At 40.6% G+C, this 18,209-nt stretch overlaps 1 long non-coding RNA gene across 1 annotated transcript; it reads right to left on the bottom strand.

The window, feature by feature from the left end:
* Positions 1-7,721: 7,721 nt before the first annotated feature.
* LOC117796320 lies at positions 7,722-17,721 on the bottom strand. Its single transcript, XR_004620711.1, has 3 exons — positions 17,369-17,721; positions 16,988-17,083; positions 7,722-7,835 (listed from the first exon to the last, which is right to left on the bottom strand). It is a non-coding gene; the product is annotated as an uncharacterized LOC117796320 (long non-coding RNA).
* Positions 17,722-18,209: the final 488 nt, after the last annotated feature.

Genomic DNA, 18,209 nt, shown 5'->3' with positions numbered 1-18,209 from the left:
CCAGTCTTCTACTCTAAGACAGATATAAGGGTCTCTTGTTTAATATACTGTTAAACTTTGAGTTTCACTGTTGTCTGTAGCTGAACATGAACCGAACTGACTCCCTAGTAAAGAGACAGTCAGGCAAAGGGTTGAGAAAGGAGGATTCCAGTCAGCAGCCATCACGTTGGAAAGACCTTGGTTTACTTCCAGGCCTGAAAGATCAGTGTAGATGAAGCCTGATGATTAGCAGACTGGTGCATAATGAGGCTGAAGAGAGAGGTGAGGACAGGCCATTCAGGCTCTGGTTAGAGTTTATTCTAAGTGCCACAGAAGCAACTGGATATGAGAACGGTGGTTTCCAAACCTTCTTGTGGGCCAATGAATCCTTCCTTCAAACAAAATCTAAGCCAAATGCAGGAAATGGATAAAAACGGAGCATCCCTGGGTAGAAGCATGAATCCAGGCCTCAGAGCCCATTCCTTCTTCTCCCTTCACTCTCTCAACCTCTCAGCAGCTTCTTAAGGAGCCCAGAAGACCCCTAAGGCTCTTGAAAACACAGTGAGAAAAACATGGAATGCTCACAGAGTCCTGAAGGTAAACTAGGCCCTCGGGAAAAGCACAAATCTTCCTAGCATGAGACCAGAGAGAAATGTCTCCCGGGGGTCATCAAAGAAAGAAGTTTGTAATGGCTTGTCAACCAAGGCACAGATTTTAAGGGTGGGGGAGAGGATGGCAGGGGTTGGATCAATGCAAAACAATGCAGCCCAGATATTTCACCCTCCCTTGACTGACTTAATGTGGGATAGCCTCAGCCTGGCACTGGGAGGCTTTTTCTGTCTTCCCCACCCACTTGGCCTCCATCGAGCTCAGTCTCAGCTGCAGTCAGGACAGCTGCCTGGGAGTCCCTTCTGGTGCTGTCAACAGGGGCTTCTTCACGGGGCGGGCACCTCCCCCACAAAGATTTCCATCACACACTTGTTTGGCCTGCAAATAAATTGGCAACGCAGCTGAATTTAATCTTTTGATTCCCCCTTGAGAACCAATTTCTCTAAGCCATTCCCATGTAGACAAAAAGATTTTGTCTCACTAAACCTGTTTATTGACCAAAACTGTCACCTCTGCTCTGACCACTGACCTTATCTGAATATTCAAATCTATCACAGATCGCAAGTTCAAATGATTTTGGTGCCCTCTGGAAGCCCTGTTTTCATAGTGAGCTGATTACGAATGACAATATTATAAGGGCTTTAACTGAGATTCTACAAACAATTTGCACCCTGGATTTACAAACCTAATATATTCAGATGTGTGAATGCTGCTGATACTATTTTTACGGGGTGGGGGGGAAGCAAAAGTTGCCCATGTGTATGTAAGTGCTGCCACTTCCCCCAGCCAACGTACTTGCACCCTCACCACAATCTTCATCCTTAACTGAAATCTGCGAACAATTCTGCATTGCAGAGAAAACCCCACTCATGTTATGGAAGTAAATGAGTCAAGATATAGATTCTAGTACTTGGCGTTAGTGATGCCTTAGGCAAACAACTTAATTCCTCTTTATTTTGCCCCTCTTGGCAATCAAGGGAGGATAAAATAATTCTACACCTAACTTACAGAATTGATGTTTGGACAAAATTAATTAACTGATGTTAAAGGTTTAAAAAGTCAAAAGGAGGGGCGCCTGGGTGGCACAGCGGTTAAGCGTCTGCCTTCAACTCAGGGCGTGATCCCGGCGTTCTGGGATCGAGCCCCACATCAGGCTCCCGCTATGAGCCTGCTTCTTCCTCTCCCACTCCCCCTGCTTGTGTTCCCTCTCTCGCTGGCTGTCTCTCTGTCACATAAATAAATAAAATCTTAAAAAAAAAAAAAGTCAAAAGGAAGCACTTACAAATGTAAGCTGTTTTTATTAAACATACTTTTTTTTTCTGGTTCTCTATTGATTTGGTTTGGTTTTGAGTATAGTTGACACGCAATATTACATTAGTTTCAGGTGTACAACATAGCGATTTGACAAGTTTATACGTTATGCTAGCCTCACTGCTAGTGTAGCTACCATCTGTCCCCATACAACGCTATTACAGTATCATTGACTGTATTCCTTATGCTGTGCCTTTAGTCCCATGGCATATTTAGTCCATGACTGGAAGCCTGTATCTCCCAGTCTCCTTCACGCATTTTGCCAGCCACCCCTCCACCCCAGCAGCTATCAGTTTGTTCTCTGTATTTACAGGTCTGATTCTGCTTTTTGTTTGTTTACTCATTTGGTTTTTTTAAGATTTCATATGTGAGAGAAATTATATTACACAGTCTTAAAAAAAGGATGCAACATTTGCAACAACATGGATGAATGTAGAGGGTATTATGCTAAGTGTTTTTAAACAATATAAATACACATGAATAAAATGTTAATAGTATTAAGACCTGACATTTATTAACAATTACATATGCCAGGCCCTGTATCAGGGCCTTACGTGCACTAGCTCATTGAATCTACAGAAAAACTCCATGAGGTACACACTGTTATTAACCCCATTTCCCAGATAAGGAAGACTGAGGCTCGAGGCCAGTGTAACTTGGCTGAGGTCAGACAGCAGGAAGCAAAAACTCATCATCACTATACTCTGTAGAATTTACAGTATAGATACTTGCAGATCTTATTAGATTTTCAGCCTCATCCTTAAAAATACAGGGAAAGGAGTAAGGTGAGCATCTAATTGCCAACTATCTCCTCAAATGGGTTCAACTCCTCAGTTTGCTGGTTCTAGTCGAACAGAAGCGATTTTCCCATTTGCTCAGAGGGAAAGAGCTTGCTTATCTGTAAAGAATTTTGTCCTTGGCTAAAAAGCAGCATGTTGGGGAGAACCTGTTCATCTCATCATCCTTCCTCTAATCTTGGGCAACTAATGTGACTTGGTAAGCCAGCTAGCACTCAGTAAATTAAAAGAACTTGGTTAAAGGGAGCCTCCAATCCCACAACGGTATTAATACAGCTGACAGTAGAGAGAGGCGTATCTTCTTTACTCGCATCCACTGCAAGGAACCTGTTGTTCCAACCAGTAGAGGGAAGTTTTTGCCTCTGTTCTTCGCTCTGATAAAATGAAGTACACCTATTCCAAATCATCTGGTAAACTACAAGCCGTCTGAAAGAAATGGCCTGTCCCTGCCCTAATATTTCAGAATTTCAAAGTTGGAAACTCAATGCAGGTAATTTATAGCCTAAATTTACTGAATGCCCTTCCAAGACAGCCTATTTAATCAAAGTTAACTGGTGGAAATTATGAAGGCTCTTAATTGAGCTCTCCTATGGTGGGCTTTCAAAACAGCAGTGCAAGCACCACAGAAAATAACAAAATGAATAAACTACACTTTTCTCTAGTTCCATTTTCAAATACGACGTCTGGAATGAAGAGCTTAGATCTCTAGGTGGTGATCTTCATGCATAGTATAGTGTTTGTCCTGAATTTCATTGCTTTGAAAAAAAGATATGAAAAGTCTTGATTTAGTTGGCGTTTAATGTGATTTTTATATAACTTCTGTGATATAATCAGTCGCAGTGGGAATCAGTGGGAAACTTAAAGAGCAGTAAAACCTTCAGCTATTGTTCTTTCTGTGCTCTGATTGGTTTGCTGGGTATACAAAGCTGAAAAATCCCAGTTCACATACACCTACTCTATTTGTAGACACCCATAATGATTGAGTGCAGTCCAGCACCATCCCCTCTCTCAGCCAGCCAGCCAGTCAGAATGCAGGGAAGACAATAGGTATGTTGGAACAGCAACAAAGAATGTGTTGCTGTAAATCACGTTCCATTTCTGCATAGCTGGGAATAGTAATGCACAAGCCATAGGCAAGTATATTAATGTCTCCTGCTATCCATAAATGAAAAATCATGCACAACAACACACTCCGGATTGTTATTCCAAGATAGCTTTTTTAGTATTAGATTCTTTGCTTTATTTTTTTAAAAAGCAAAATGCATATTTTACTATTATTTAAAAACATTTTCCCCCCTTTCAATTGGGTCCATAAGCATTTCTTTCCAGCAGGTAAACACATTGTCTTTCCCGCACACTGATTGACTAGTGATGTGTTTAGAACTCTGAGATATTAAATTTCTGGAGCCCTTAATGATATCAGAAAGAAGGTATCATATCAATGACCAGGGATTTCCTTACACCTCGTCAATTTGAATTCGGAAAATTATTAGAACTGTGTGGAAACATAAAATGAAATACGCTAGCAGCACATTACATGTTTTGAATATGCTTAACCATGCATTTAATTTAGATTTAATGAAATAGTTATTATATGTAACCAAAACATCAGTGTTATTAAAAACAAATTTATGGAGGATTAACAGCTGTGTTATATGTCTATACCTACATATGCCAGAGTCTTTCATTCTCAATAATGTGTTTTTAATCATTAGCTTCTATTTATTAAATGCACAGTAATTGAGTAATTCTACTGAGTGAGATTGATTAGGCTGCTCCTTGAAGTTTGGATAAATACCGATTGATCATTTAAACTGTATGAAATTGGCTCTGGAATCTATGTTATACCAACTCTTTGCATATTTATTCCACTTTTTTAGATTCATAATCATGTCTGAGGCTAACCAGTGAGAACTCTAAGCTGCATATCTATGGGATGTGTGTGCCGTTATTATCAACGATCAGAAAAGATATCAACAATTAGCAAAGGTTAAAATGTTTTTTTCATTGAGTTTTCTTTTTCTTTCTCTCCATTTTTCTGTAGGAAGAGTAATTTGAAAAGGCTACAGTGGGGGGAAAGGCAATGAAGAACAAATTGCTGTACGTGAAGTTTCGTTTTTGAATAGCTGGGGAGATTAATTCACTTGACTGCAACTGGTTCATTACTACACCCAGCTACCCAAAAATGAAATATCACGTATGGTACCGTCTTTGCCCCATAGGTCATAATACTATAGTGATCACAGCAGGGCTGGGCTCGATTATGGAAAATGAGACCCCAGCCAATGCTCTCAAAAAACCCCTGCCTGCCAAGGAGCTATCCGGGTGCTGTAATTGTGTTTACCTATTACCATGCCTTTATTTCATTACTTTGGACTTGCGGGATGCTATAAAAGGAGACAGAATTTTGGAAGGTTCTGGAAACTCTTACCAATGAATGCTGTGTTTGGGGAGACCTTCCTCTTGCATTACTGGAGCAAACCATTTATGCTTTTCTTCCTTCACCTAAATTTTATGGCATATTCTCAAAACCCTCACCAATGGAAAAGGCAGAGAAGGCAAATAAGAAAATGAATAGCCTTCTACCTGAAACTGAAAGCTCTGTCTTTCCAAACGTCACAAGCCTTTGTTGCTTCCTCTGTCTGTTCCATCTGGTTTCTCAGCAGCTTCTTTTAAAGACACTGTGGTCATCTTGACTCCAGCTCATCACTTACAACAGTAATTGTGACCATTGTTTGAGTACTCAGTGCTTGCCAGGCACTGACATGATCTCATTTAGTGTTCATTTCAAGCTTTGAGGTAGGTAGTGATGAGACCTAATGCTTATTGACCAATTTTTATCTGCCAGACACTTCTGTTCTCTGAATTCACGTATACCTACCAACCGTATTTGGTACTATTAACCACCCCATTCTACAGATGGGGATAGTAAAGCCCAGAACATTTAAATGAATTTCCAAGATCACAAAGCTAGTCTTGGAAGAGCCAGGCTTTCTGGCTCCTGAGGCTATATACTGCCATAACTGGAGTTGTTATTTTATTTTAAAATGAGGAACTCATTTAAAATGAGGAGCTCAGAGAGGTTGGAAAACTTGCCCAGAGTAGCACAATGACTTGATAGTGTTAAAGCTGGACTTCAAGCCCAACTATGCCTGACTCCAAATCCAGAGCATTAAACCCACCAAGCATGTACTATACTTCTCCCATTCCCTAGTTACATGGGTAATTATTTATTTGAATTTATTTGCTTGTATATCCATCTCCCCTGAGGACTGGGTTTGTATCTGTGTCTCCAGCAAACTGTACAGAACAGGTGCCTGGCTCTTCGTATTTGCTCAATAAACGTTATGGAACTGGCATAATCAAGATCTTTCATGACCCCCTTTCATTACAGGCAGAGTTAGTTGCTCTCCTTACATGTGTACAATGTTCTCACTTCATTGCTTTGCTCTCCTTGATAGCACATTCTACACTATAATTATCTGTAAGTATAGTGTAGTCTCACCCACTAGATGGGGAGTTCCTCTAGGGCCGGAAAAGTATCTTATTTGTCTTTTTTTAAAAAAATATTTGTTTGAGAGAGAGAGAAAGTACAAGCGGGGGAGAGAGGTGTGGGGAGCAGTGCGTGGGGGGAGGAGAGGGGAAAGAAGAGGCAGGAGGGGAGAGGTAGAGTCCCTGCTGAGCAGGGAGCCCGATGTGGGGCTTGATGCAAGGCTCAATCCCAGGACCTGAGATCATGACATGATCTGAAGGCAGACGTTCAACTGACTTAGCCACCCAGGCGCCCCTCTTACTTGCCTTAGTATCGTCATTGACTAGCCCTGGGGCTGACATATACAAGGCATGTGTGAGAGAGATTGCAAGTTGTTTACCGCAATCTCCTTCCTCTTCTCCTGGGACACAGAACTCTTCTGCATTTCCCGCCTCCCTTGCAACCATGTGACTGAACTGGAGCTGGTAGGGTGCAAGAAGAAGTGACATGTGCTATTTCTGTACCAAGGTTTTTAAGAAATGGGTTATGTCCCACTCCTTACTCTCTTTTCCCTTCTACCAATCAGTGCAGAAAACAACAGTGCTCTAGTGGAGAGTAAGGCCGCAAAATGGAAGGAGTCGGGTCCTGAATTACTACATGGAAGAGCGCTGCCTGCTGGCTGGAAATACTATGGACTATTGTATGAATGAAAATTAAATTTATATTCCATTTGGGTCATATGTTTTGGTCTATTTGTTACAGTAGCTAGCATTATCCCAACTAGTACAGATTTAATCAGTGATGAATGAATACTAATCTTCAATATTAGCATACTGTTTTTATTTTTATTTTTTATTTTTTTGTAGATTTTATTTTTACATAATCTCTATACTCAACGTGGGGCTTGAACTTACAACCCCATAGCATACTGTTTTTAGTTAGAAGAGAAGGCAGTCTTCTCCATAGAAGAGTAAAACTGTAGTTCTGTTACTTCATGAGAACAATGTTATCATTAAACCAGGGTCTATTAGTACCTGCCTAAACTAATGCAGTGCAGGAATCAACTTTGCTTCTCCTTGGAGAAAATTTAATTTCAAACAGTTGGGTGATTTGTCCAATATACCACTGTTGATTGGTAGGAGAGCCTGGCCTGGGCCTTCTCAGTCCCAGGTTGTATCAATAAGATAGCAAACAGATGATTATTAAATGTTTTTAATTTTTTTTTTTTTTTTTTTTTTTACATTTGGAGTGGCTGGGTGGCTTAGTCAGTTAAATGTCTGCCTTAGGCTCAGGTCATGATCCCCAGGTCCTGGGATCGAGCCCTGTATTGGGTTTCCTGCTCAGCAGGGTGGTCTGCTTCTCCCTCTCCCTCTGCCCCTCCCCCCTACCCCGGTTTTCTGTGTGTGTCAAATTAATAAAATCTTAAAAATTTTTTTTAAAAATTTCTCTTATGTAAACACAGACGCAGGTCAAAGCTCAATTGACTGACTACCATCCTTGGATTCACTTTTTAGAATATCTTAGCATAAGGGCAAAAGTATAAATGTTACCTACCAAATAATGGTGCTTTCTCGGAATGCATCTGAGATTGGAGGTTCAGTCGGTAAGGCATCCCACTCTTGATCTTGTGGTCATGGGTTCAAGCCCCACATTGGGTGTAGAGATCACTTAAATAAATAAAATTAGAAAAAAATAAAATTAGAATATGTTGTTTATATGAGATTTAGGACATTACTTATTTTTAAAATAATAATATAATCTTATTTTTAAAATAGTTTATGTAAAATAAATATGTGCCTATTATAGAAACCTTAGAAAATGAAAATGAGCCAAAAAAAGAAAAAAAGAAAATCAGAGTCACTCAAATAGACATGAGATATATTTTACCAAAACATGTTATCCTACAACATCACTTTTAATGACTACATAGTATGTTAAATGAATAAATTAGTATTTATTGACTGAGGTCTTACATATATCAGCTATCAGGAAAACAGAACCACAGTCTAGGGGCGGGGTGATCAAAACAGTAAACATGACAGTTCTGTTCTTTTGCTGGTTCATTCATTCAATAAATATGTTTTGGGTACTCTCTCTGTGCCAGCATTGTGCTGGGTGCTGGAGAGCCCACAGTGAAAGAGATGAACAGAACTCCTCCTTATTAGGGTAACCATTGTGCAGGTGAAAGTCACCCACCCTCCCTCTTCCCTCTTTCAACACAACCACCCGTCTACTGGGAATGGACAGGAGGACAAGAGAAAGAAGGGCATTTTTGTTTGCTTGTTTTGTTGTTTCTTGTCTTTATTTATATTAGGTAGATAAAGCCCAAGAAATAGTAAGAACGTGTGATAGGTTGCATTATTTGTTAACAATTTTTCCTTCACTCATTGCCTTTTCCCCAGCTTCCCTAAAGCTAAAGTCATTCCCTACTTTAGCCATGTGACTTGCTATGAACAATGGAAGTGGGTAGAAGTGACAGTGTCCCAATTCCAAGTACAGGCTAACGAGGTATTGCATGTTTCTCCCATTAAGAAATGGGTAGCCTCTCTTGTGCCCTTGCCCTACACCATTAAAGAGTATGCTTTCAACAGAAAGCTGTTGCTCCTTCAGTCTGGGTCGCAAAACGAGAGATACATGGAGCTACCTGAACAGCTATGTGTAGCTTAAAAGCAGAGCCTCCCCAGAGACCTACAAACTTATAGGCAAGAAATACATGTTTGCTACTATAAGCCACTGATATTTGGGGATTGTTTGTTATACCCCATTATCATAACAATAGCAGACTAATCCAGAACTACACAAAATAAAGTACACAATTGTAAATGTCTGTCTGCATGTCATGTCCTCCAGGAAGTGTTCCAAGATACTCTCTCATTGTCTTCTCGCCTCACCAGTCAGAATCAATCTCCCCTTTGTGCTTCCATAGTATTTTGCTTGTGCCTCTATTAGAGCTGACATTTACCACAGCCTGCCCTTGTATAGATATGGTTGCATATGTGTCTGGAATTCTTCCTGGAATATAAGGCATTTGTCGTTGTTTTGTTTTTTGAGGGGAGGGTGCTCTTCACAGTGTCTCTTGACTAGCTAGTCCTTAGCATGTGGTAGATGCTCAAAAATATGTAATTGAAGGAATGAATTAGAAGTCTTCTAATTAGGTGAGCGGGTGGAATGGAGCTGAGCTATGGTATGCCCTCCTAACCCTCAAGATGCATACAAGTGTGAATGTATGCAAACGCAAGCAGAGAAATTAAGTCGTACTTTTGGTAGGTGCGGGGAAGAATAACCAGACAGTTAAACCAGGGCAAGTTATATAGGAGACAGCACCTCGTCCTAGAAAGAGGCTGTACCAGTAGTCAGAAGACCTGAATTCTAGTTCTGATTTGGATATTGGCCAGCTGTGTTAACCTTGGGAAGTTACTTAACTTCTCTGGGCTTCGTTTTTCCACATCGAAGGAAAAAGAATGGTAATTTCACCTACGACAGAATTATAAAGATCTGGAAAGATGTGCACACATGACAGAAAAATATCAAGCCCCACTTAAGTTCATATTAAGCCTAGTAAATCAGCTTGCAGTCTTTTTTGCAGCAAGACAGCTCCCATTCCATACACCTCCAGGAAGCCAAATGATGGGTCATTAAATGACCACACAAGCTCATGCTGAACCACTGTAGAAGTTGCTCACTCACAGTGATGGCTGCTTTGCAGTGACCCTTGACAGGTATTTGTTTTTCATTTGGAAAACAAAAATGGAATATTTTAAATGTTTTGTTGCCAGGACTATGCTAAAGTTGAGATTTATTTTTACTTATTGTATCTGCCAGGCAAAGCTAATTCCTCCTCTCATTTCCTTCAGGACTTTGTTTACACCTTACCACTGAATTGTTTACAGGTCTGTGTCCCAGCACAGTCTGTGAGCTCTTGAGACCTGGGCCCATGTGGGAGGTTTCCACGCTAGGCTAGAGGAGGGAAGTATATAGTACATTTCAGAAGTACTTTAACAGAGCAATGAGCATATTTAAGTGTTAGAACTCAAAGGAAAGCTTACATTTTCTGCAAAGGTTGTGTATATTCCATAATAAACTCATTTATCAATGATGCCAATTAATTGAGAAACTATTGTGCCTTTTATATATTCTATGCAAGAAGCGTATATGTAGCTGGGGTATTCTAAAGTGTAGTTCATTCTCCTAATTCTCTTTTATAGAGAAATCATATGTGATGTTTCATTTTCCATCCTGTTCTAAGTCTTGAAGATGGATTTGAGTCACAGAGCACAAAAGAAAGAACACAGATTTTTGGATTCTGATCTTTCCTGTTCAAATCCTCACTCTGCCTTTTATACATCTTGTGATCCTGGGCATGATTCTTAACTTTTATTTTTTTAACTTCAGTTTCCTTATCAATGAAATGAGGATGACATTACTTCCCTTGCAGGCTTACAAAGTTTAGAAATAATCTATGAAAATACCTAGTACCATCCTTCACACATAGTAGTTGTTCAAGAAAACAAAGTTACCGTTGTTAGTTATTATTGTGGTTCTTTGACAGCGATGACACTTTTGTAGAGCTTTTTGCCCCAAAATAAAATGGCCCCATATTACTGTACTTTCAGTTCTTACGTTGTTTTATAGTTTTCCCATCTGCTCCCTCGCTGTTAGGCTACCAGTTGTCAATTCTAATGGCCATCCGTAAGAAATGACAGCTACCTCTTCTTGCTGTCAGGCTGCTACCAGCTAACTTTCTGCCTCAAATCTGCTTGGAATTATATGTCAAATGGAATGAATAATACTGAGCAGACACTGCAGACACCTTCCATGGGGCTGAGTGAATGACATTTTAGTGCATGGGGTTTGGTACATCTACTGTGGGGACTCAGTATAATACTTTGTGTCTGTGTTTCTGAGGGTTAAGATTGCTGGCTGAATGATATCCCGACAATAAGGCTCTGCTCTCTTTCTTTTCTGGAAAAGAAGGCAGTCTGGGAGACACGTCTCTAGATAACATGGCATAGATTCTGTACCTTTAAAAANGAATGAATAATACTGAGCAGACACTGCAGACACCTTCCATGGGGCTGAGTGAATGACATTTTAGTGCATGGGGTTTGGTACATCTACTGTGGGGACTCAGTATAATACTTTGTGTCTGTGTTTCTGAGGGTTAAGATTGCTGGCTGAATGATATCCCGACAATAAGGCTCTGCTCTCTTTCTTTTCTGGAAAAGAAGGCAGTCTGGGAGACACATCTCTAGATAACATGGCATAGATTCTGTACCTTTAAAAATGTTATTGTTATTGTTGCTATTATTACTATCTCGAAATCATTTTGCTCAGCGGTGTATGCAATGGGAAGAGCACTAAATTGTGAGTCTGTTTTAATTTCTAGACTCTGATCTGTTANCTTCCTCTCCCATTCCCCCTGCTTGTGTTCCCTCTCTCACTGGCTGTCTCTATCTCTGTCAAATAAATAAATAAATAAAATCTTTAAAAAAAATGTTATTGTTATTGTTGCTATTATTACTATCTCGAAATCATTTTGCTCAGCGGTGTATGCAATGGGAAGAGCACTAAATTGTGAGTCTGTTTTAATTTCTAGACTCTGATCTGTTAAATGACCTCCAGAAAATGACTTACCCTCTCTGGGCCTCAGTTTCTTAATATAAAAAAAAAAAATGGAAAGATTCAACAGGATGATCTGTGAGCTTCTCCATCCTATGATTCTCCATCAAGGTACCCAGACGATTGCTTGGCAATAACTACAATACGTCTGGAAATAGACTCCACTTTACGGCTTTGGCCTTCGTGGTTTCCTCTAACTCGAGTACGTCAGCCAATAGCCAAATTCTTAGCACCATTTTCTGGTCTCTTTACTATTTCTTTTTATAATGATTTTGTCCTTAATTTGGACTTATTTCAAGGAGAAAGATGTTAACTACTTAAAAGTGATGGGATGTTTTAATCTGGGCTGGAAAGCCTGTTCCTTGAGAATGGCTTAATTAACATTTCCAGGTTCATAACATTTTCATTTATTCATCTTTTTGTTTTTAAATGGTTTTTTAAGTTTTCCAGAGACAGCGATCTCACGTTCCTAATGGATTATAAGAGAGAGAGTGGGTCTATTGGGATCTGCATTCTTATTAGCTTTAAGATTCACATTAAGAAAAAAAGGGAGCTTAAGCAGAATAGGTCCACCATGCTAATAAAAAAAGAAACAGAACTTTAGTTCAACACAAAATAATGTGGTAAGATTGCCAAGCAAAAAGCAGATTGAAGGAAGGGCCTCCCAGTGACCTTGGAACAGGACAAATATTTTTCTTCCCTGAGCTCGTTCTCCACCAGAGGAAACCATGTCTTCCACGTCAGTCATGAGCATGCCAGGGCGAACTAATCACAGTACACAGTGATGCAGAGACTGGTTCTGTGAAGGGGGCCAGCTAGCCACTGGGTCAGAATGACAAAACCTAAAATGCACAGCTGGGTGGCCCCAGATGTGTTGAGGGATGGTTGGCCTCCAGAAATTGGGGCAAGAAGGAAGCACATCTAGCACTGTGTCCTGCATGTGGTGGGCATCCCAAATACAAATTAAATTCAGTTCATTGAAAAAGCCCTGGGCCAGGCCTGGCCTCCGCTCCTGAGCTATTGTTAACCAATGGTATGTTCTCAGACTAATGTATTTCATCTTTTTGGCTCTGTTACCGCATCTGAAAAATGGGACTATTAACACTAGCTCAGCATAGTTTGTGAGACGGTGGTAATGACTGATGAACGAAATGAACAAGAAGGTCTCAATTTTAATATGATCAGCTGGCAATAGTGCTTTGTTTCCTGCCTCCTTGAAAGCTATGACTGTGACATCTGCCAAGCCTCAACAAGCATAGTTATTAATAACAAAACACTATATGTTGCTTTGTCTGTTTGGGGAAAATAGCTCGAACATGTCTTTGCTCTGGCCTTCAGTAACTCTGTAAGGAATTAGAAGGCATGAAACTAGGATGTCACGTATCTTGTGGACCTCAGAGTTGGTGTCTGTGCTGTCCTTTCCCTGAGTCACCCTCTCTGTGTGTGACGATCAGAAAGGGGAGGCTCCCCAGAATTGCTACTATGGCATGGTTGCTTCTCCGGCTCCTGGTGGAAGAAACCATTGCATGTCGGTGTCAGTTCTTCATGGAAATGTATCACATGTCTTTACTCTCCAGAAACGAAGCCAATTTTCTTTTGTAGGAAGAATAAGAAATGTGTTGAGCAAGTGGGAGGATGTATCCAGACTCACAAGCCAAACATGCAACAACTCTTGATCGGCTTCAGGCACAAGATAATTAAAATGTCTTATTGTCTATTAGCTTTAATGCCTGGTGGATATTCTTTGTAGGGGAATTCAAGGGTTAAGCCATCCCAACATGCCTCACTCCCAATTTATAAAATGGAAAATCTTCCATAAATCAAAAGTTACAAACAGACTTTGTAATGTCATAACTCTTGCGACGGCTCTCACCTTGATTGATTCCTATACATACATTCCGGCTGATTACCATAATGTGCTCTTGGGGGACAATTGGCACTGGATGGGAAGAAAGAAGCAGGCAGGGAAGTAAATAACAAATGGACCTGGCTCCTCCTCATCGAGAGTGATTTCACTCCAATGTTCCATCATATCAACTGGGAAAGAGAGTCGTAGGGTTTAGGCAATCAATTATAGATATGTGTAGAGGCAGACACAATCATTTCACTGATTGTCACCGGTCTCGAGCAGTGACACCAAAAAGTGATCCGTCACTCGATTTTCTCTGACACCATGAGAAAGATGGCAGACACTTGTAGACTAACAGGCCCCTGGATTGGTTGGTTTATAAGATTGAAAAATAGCTGTGTTTCAAACTTATCCAAACCTTTAAGTGCCTCTGTTGCTAAGATTTCATATCCTTCTGGCAAACATTTAGAAAGATTACCAATAGGCTAATGACATCATGCCAGAGCGGAATGGACTGTGTCTCTAGTCACTGCAACTGATGTCATTGTGTACATTCCAGGGCATCAGAAGGGTGATGGGAAGGCAGACACGTACTTCCCTCCATCATGAGGAACATGGCAGCCACCTCATTAAATGTGCCTCATGAGACAATTGTTAGGAGGACCCCTTGGGTGCAGATGAGCCCCTGCCTCTATCCCATCCACATCTTCAGAGCCTTCAGTCTGTCAGCTTTGTTGCCACTGGATGCCTGGACCTAGTCCCCACCCATTCAGTATGATTTTCTCTGCTGGCTGAGAATCTACTTTGTCTACACTGCAGTAATGGGCAATCTTTTTCCCATGAGAGTCAGTTCGTGAAAAATTAAAATGTATACAGCCTACATCTTTCTTTTTTTCACTCAAAATGAAAAAGAAAAAATGTATATTCTTATGCACGAATGACCTATTTAATTAAATGACAGAATTTACTGAGAAAATCAACACTGCTTTTGAACACTTAAAATATTAATATATGAGTATATTTGAGAAGTAGCAACCTAGAATCAGATTTTTAAATTTCTTTCCTGCAATTGGACTGCAGACCACTTCTTGAAGCTGGGGGGAGGGGGGCTTCGTGTGGGGCCTCCCAGGTGAGAGATGATACACAGGACTTCTTCCTAAAGGGAAATTACATCCCATCTCCCAGCTGCAGTCTGAACAAACAGTACTGAGAGGTGCTTCACTGTATGAAGATAAAAGTCAGTGAGGCAATCTTGTATATAAAATTCCAAACAGCAAAGTCCCCCGGAAAGGGATAGAGAAGACCTGCAGATTCCATCAGCATCTTCACTGAAACCGACTCGGTCCATTTCTGCCATTTCTTCTGGCACTCAGAATCTTTACCCTCCACCCAGGCACAATTCCTTCCATCAGCATATTTTCTCTTGGCACTGGAGGATCTAAAATGAACCCAGCACAGTTTCAGACTTCTCCGTGTAAATCATCAAGAAATATGACGACCTTCTGCAGAAATGATGTTCTGCATTTCAAAGTTCATCCACTTCTAAACTAAATCAGTGGCAGCAGTCTGGTGCTTTGCTGGGCTCTTCAAACCACTTGACCCCAAGCCCCCTTAAATCCTTTCACTCACACTGGCAACCCCCTTGTAAACTGCCCTTAGCAGTTGGAGGAGGTCCCCCACACTTACTGACTGTTCACTGTGGTCCACTTTCCACTTTTCTAAAGGCCAGAGAGCAGGCACCTAGTAATGATTAAAAATAATTACTGATGTTCCTACATCACCCTGGATGTCTCAAAGAGCTTTCTCGTCTGTCACTTTATGTTACCCTGGAGAAAATGGCTCCTAGAAGTAGCTGGCGTCCCAAGGAAAGAGGAACAGAGATTCTAAGGGATTTGCTCAAGGTCGTATAACATGTTAGCAACAATCTAAACTAGATTTTTGGAATTGCATTGTGTTTATCCTGTCCCTGGAAACAGGAGGCATTGCAAAAGTAATATTAATCATGGCAATAATTGTCATGATCTCTGAGCACCTGCTGAGTGCCAGGTCCCAGGCTGAGCCCCTCATCCATATCACTTTATCTCACACTCTCAACTGTCTTGGAGTTCCTCCTGCTAAACCGAAAAAGTCCTTAGAATTTCTCCCTTTGCTGTGCAACCCCAGCATGGAGGCCTCAGGGAAGTTTCTGACACAGCCAGTAGGTTGCCCTCACAGCGGAAAACTTAGGTCAAAATCTGGGCATCACCAAAGAATTCAGAGTAGCTGCAGAAAGCCCTAGAAGAAAATCTTTAACTGAGTGCAGAGCTCTCATAAAATGCTATGGGCCTGGAAAATGATTTCATAAGTTATTTTGATGGCAAAAATGTATGAAACAGAATTGACTAATTCATAAATAACTTCAGAATCTCATCTATTATTTCTCACATCATAACTTACAATGGAATAATTGTTTCTAATTCTGCTGAGTATTTTCTCATGCTTTTTGGTTCCCTTGGTAAATCTTATTAGTTGGGTAACTCCTAAGACATTTGTAGCTTTCCTCTATTATGATGAGAACAAGTAAATATTAATAGCAATTTGTTTTTAGTACAACACAGCATTAATTTCACCACTGGGCCCTCTTTTTTCTTTTTCTTTTTAATTTCTCATCTGAGGGAAAATTGGCTGAGATTTCTCAAAGAAGGTCTCACAGAAAAAAAAAAAAGACGACAGAAAGAAAACCTAGTGTCCTGTGATCTTATACAAATCTCAGCTTACATTTTATTTACTATGTACATTACTGCAAACCAATATGAACCATAACTCCATTTAGATAATAATAATCAAATTATCCAACCTGGGATAGAATGTTTTATAGATTTTGGTCTAAATTTAATATAAAAATGCAGTAGTCCTTGTTTGGAAGAGTTTATTAAGGGTTAGCAAAGAAAAAGCTTTTTCAATAGTCTATAACTCTCTAATGGCCTTTTTCAAATAAAATGGGAAAGAATTTGAAAAGAAACCTATATCAGTGAGCTGCAATTGTAACATTACAGTACAGGTCTATAAATCTTGACATGCTCAGAAGATTGCCTAAACCAGCAATACAATCTGTCCAAACCTCATTGTCTCCACGACCAGCCAGCCTCATTTTAAGAAATGTATGTGGTCTTCAACCTAATTTTATCACCTTCATTTGTAAACTAGTCAATCAATCAAAGCATCCTGGGAGTCTAAATAGAAAAAGGAGTGCATTTTCATGCATTCTGGGCGACACAGTCAAAAATTAATCTCCACTTGATCAGACGTTTCTTGCCCTCATCTCAGTAGACCATCATTAGGGTCAGCAATGTATATTAAAAATAGAGTTACCGCAAACAGTTCGCCAGCTGGAGTGTGCAGGCTGCCTGCCCTTTCCTCAGAAAGCTTCCTCCTCCGTGTAAGACTGAATATGTTCAGTAGATTCATCTGGAAGGAAGCAGGCAGGAAATGAAGTTAGGGAAGAAAATGCCTGCAGCCCTCAGGAAACACGTATAGCTTCCCAAGTGCCTGGACCATCGAAACATTCCATCCAAGTGAGAATGTTAGAGAGAAAATATTCCCTAAATATGCATTCACAAGGATCAGGCCCACGTAGAAGGGTGTTCCCTACACACTGGGGGTGATGGTGGGAGCTTGCCCCAGGGCTGGACTGATAAACATTGAGAAGAAAGGCAAGAAAGTAGCCAGAGCTCAGGAAAAAAATCGGCTTACAGCTGCGTTGTTCCTCCTCCCGTCTCTCCATCTTTCATGAGTTCTGCTCTTCAGGCAAATGCCTCTCTTTTGGGTGAGGCTGCAGTGGCGTTTAATCTCCGACGATCACTCTGCCATGTGCCTTCTTGGATCTCTGGGTGCTTAGGAAAGAAAACCTATATCTCTCCCTCAATACATATGTATTGATGGAAGGAAGTTAGTTTATTTTCAGGCCATTAACCTTGAGCCATCCTGGACACCTCTCTTTCTCTTACACCCACATTCAGTGCATCAGGAAATCCATCTGGGTTTATCTTCAAGATAAAACCAGACCTGACCACGTCATCATTTCCACTGCTACCATCCTATTTTGAGCCCCCATCACCTCTTGTCTGTCTTGTAGTAAATAGCACCTACTAGGCCTTCCTACCCTTCCTCCTAGCCTCAACATAGAAGCTAAGAATAATCCTTTTATTTTTTTAAAAGATTTATTCATTTATTTGAGAGAGAGAGAGAGAGAGCATGAGCCAGGGGAGGGGTAGAGGGAGAGGACGACAAACAGACTTCCCGCTGAGGAATGAGCCCAACAGAGGGCTCGATCCCACAACCCTGATATTATGACCTGAGTGAAAATCAAGAGTTGGATGCTTAACCAACTGAGCCACCCAGGCGCCCCTAAAAGTAATCCTTTTAAAATGTAAATCGAGTTATTCTACTGTTCACACCCCTCAGTGGCACTCATTTCATTGAGCCCATGTCCTTAATATGGCTAACTTGATTTAAGACTATGAAAACAATATTTCTTACCTGAGTATCTCAGCCCTAGATTTCCCTATAACCGCCTTAGTTGTGAACCTGACAA

This window comes from Ailuropoda melanoleuca, chromosome 2 (genome assembly GCF_002007445.2).
Source record: "Ailuropoda melanoleuca isolate Jingjing chromosome 2, ASM200744v2, whole genome shotgun sequence".
Taxonomy (NCBI): Eukaryota; Metazoa; Chordata; class Mammalia; order Carnivora; family Ursidae; genus Ailuropoda; species Ailuropoda melanoleuca.
Note: the sequence above shows the minus strand (reverse complement) of the source record. Positions and strands in the feature narration are given on the sequence as shown.